Raw genomic sequence first — 2,500 nt, 5'->3', positions numbered from 1 at the left:
AGTTGGCTACATGGGCCAGCAGAGCAGCCTGCCGGGCCTCAGAACACTTCTCTAACCTGATCAGCACCAAGACAAATAGAGGGCTGATTGCTTCCCCGTGGCCCATCTGGCTTCTCTTAGAGGGGAGGGGAGGAACAGGGGTGGGCGGCTGTGTGTGTGCGTGTGTGTGTGCGTGTGCTGTGTGTGTGTGTGTGTGTGCGTGTGTGTGTGTGTGTGCGCACGCGCGCGCGTGTGTGTGCTTTCAAATGCTGCCACTCCGCATAGGGTATTTCAAACACACCGTTGACTTGCCGACCAATTATAGCCAATCGGCGCTGTCGGCCTGACTGCTTTCGCCCGTCAATAAAAACATTTGGGTTGGGACCGCTCGGACCTCTCTGGCCCGAAGCCCGGCCCAAACAACGGCTCACTCGGAATTCTGACATTCCAAAACGGAAGCGGCAGCATTCCAGCGCCGGGGAATAAAGAGCCCTGTGATTTAACAGCGGAAACCAAGGAGTGATTTTAGTCCCGGAGAACGAGAAGGGGGGGGGGGGGGGGGGGGGTGCGAACCAACCATGTAGGTGTGACTGTGTGTGTGTGTGGGTGTGTGTGTGTGTGTGTGTGTGGTGTGTGTGTGTGTGTGTGTGTGTGTGTGTGTGTGTGTGTGCGCAGGTGGGGGTGTTTACCATACTGTAGGTGCATTGCTTCCTTGTGTCCTCTTCGTTATTTTAACTCTTCACTAAGTGGTTGGCCAAGTGCCCGGTGCAGAGTGATACCCTGTGGTGCAGAGTGATACCCTGTGGTGCAGAGTGATACCCTGTGGTGCAGAGTGATACCCTGTGGTGCAGAGTGATACCTTGCTGCAGCCATCGGACAGTCACCTTAAACCTAAAGACTGGTGAGCAAACGGCCCCATTCAGCTGGAGAAAGTACGGCAGGCAGACAGGACAAGAACTCATCCGCTAGACTGTTCCCAGCTCAAGGCCAATGTTGGGTCAACGTGGAAACCCTGACGTTCACCTCCAGTAGGCTACTGATTGCTGCCCACAGCCCCACCTGCTGGTCATCCAGGGAACAACAGCCAAATTGCTATTGGTTACAAAGCACAACATAAGTCTATGCTGACCAAACTGTGACTGACTGCTGGCTCGCTTTAACACAACATGCATTGGTTTAAGACAAAAGGTATTCAATGACCACCGCTTTCAAAAATTATGTATTTTTCACACTCAAAGTCAACCCCCAGCAAAACTGTACAGCTCATTTTGCAAGTGCTTACATGGCCTACTACTTTCAAAATATATAGGCTACATCCCATTCCATTGAAATACATTTCACGAGCAAGGACCACCCAACAACCAGGACAGTTTAACAATTTATTTGAGTTCATCGACAAGGATGGAATGTGCACGATGATTCAGTGTGCGGTGAATCCGTCTGCAGTGTGGGGAGGTCTCTGAGCAGTGTGGGGAGGTCTCTGAGCAGTGTGGGGAGGTCTCTGAGCAGTCTGCAGTGTGGGGAGGTCTCTGAGCAGTCTGCAGTGTGGGAGGTCTCTGAGCAGTCTGCAGTGTGGGGAGGTCTCTGAGTAGTCTGCAGTGTGGGGAGGAGGTCTCTGAGCAGTCTGCAGTGTGGGGAGGTCTCTGAGCAGTCTGCAGTGTGGGGAGGTCTCTGAGCAGTCTGCAGTGTGGGGAGGTCTCTGAGCAGTCCGGCTTCAACAGACCCCTTATTACTTCTAGTTACCTGTGCAGGAAGTCAGAGCGAGGAGGAGAGAGAAGAACACGAGAGGGTGGGGGAGAGGGGTGCAGAATGCGAGAGAAAAGGAGAGTAAACCGGGGTCATATATGAATTCATATGAGGCTGAGGGAACGTGTCTGCTGTACAGACGCTTGTTGTTGCAGCTGACTGTGACTTGTGACATCATCAGTGATGTCATAGAAATCATGACATCATCAGTGATGTCATAAAACTAAGGCTGTGAAGACAATCAGCAGCGAACAAAATAGGCCCAGTTATTGGAGCTGCCCAAGAGCATTGATGATGTCATGGACCTTCTGACAGCATCGGTGATGTCATTACGCACTGATGATGTCCTTGACCTTCTGACAACATCGGTGCTATCATAAATCCTTCCTACTGTGACACCATCAGTGATGTCATAAATCCCTCTCTCCTTATTGGGACATCACCAGCGATGTCATATAATCAGTGATGTCATAGCTTTCATTGTGACATCATCAGTGATGTCATAAATCCTTCCCTGATGGTGGTATAAATAGGACCAGTAAACCAGTAGGTGACTCAAACCACCAGTCAGCAGCAGCAATGGCAGACCTCTGTGTTGGAATCAACGGTTTCGGGCGTATTGGCCGTCTGGTCTTGAGAGCTTGCCTCCAGAAAGGCATCAAGGTTGTGGCCATCAACGACCCTTTCATTGACCTGGAGTACATGGTCTACATGTTTAAATATGACTCCACCCATGGCCTTTACAAGGGAGAAGTTGCCCTGGACGATGGCAAGC

The 2,500-nt window shown here is 51.2% G+C and overlaps 1 pseudogene across 1 annotated transcript in view; it reads left to right on the top strand.

Annotated features, from left to right (window-relative positions):
* The first annotated feature begins 2,304 nt into the window (after window positions 1–2,304).
* LOC310798969 (glyceraldehyde-3-phosphate dehydrogenase 2 pseudogene) overlaps window positions 2,305–2,500 on the top strand; it is a 1,005-nt pseudogene continuing 809 nt past the window's right edge. The window contains exon 1 of the transcript in view: window positions 2,305–2,500. This exon is cut by the window's right edge and continues 809 nt beyond it. The product of the transcript in view is annotated as a glyceraldehyde-3-phosphate dehydrogenase 2 pseudogene (transcript).

This window comes from Poromitra crassiceps (assembly GCF_964638095.1).
Source record: "Poromitra crassiceps genome assembly, chromosome: 27".
In the NCBI taxonomy this organism is placed as follows: Eukaryota; Metazoa; Chordata; class Actinopteri; order Beryciformes; family Melamphaidae; genus Poromitra; species Poromitra crassiceps.
This window is presented reverse-complemented; position numbering and strand designations above follow the sequence as displayed.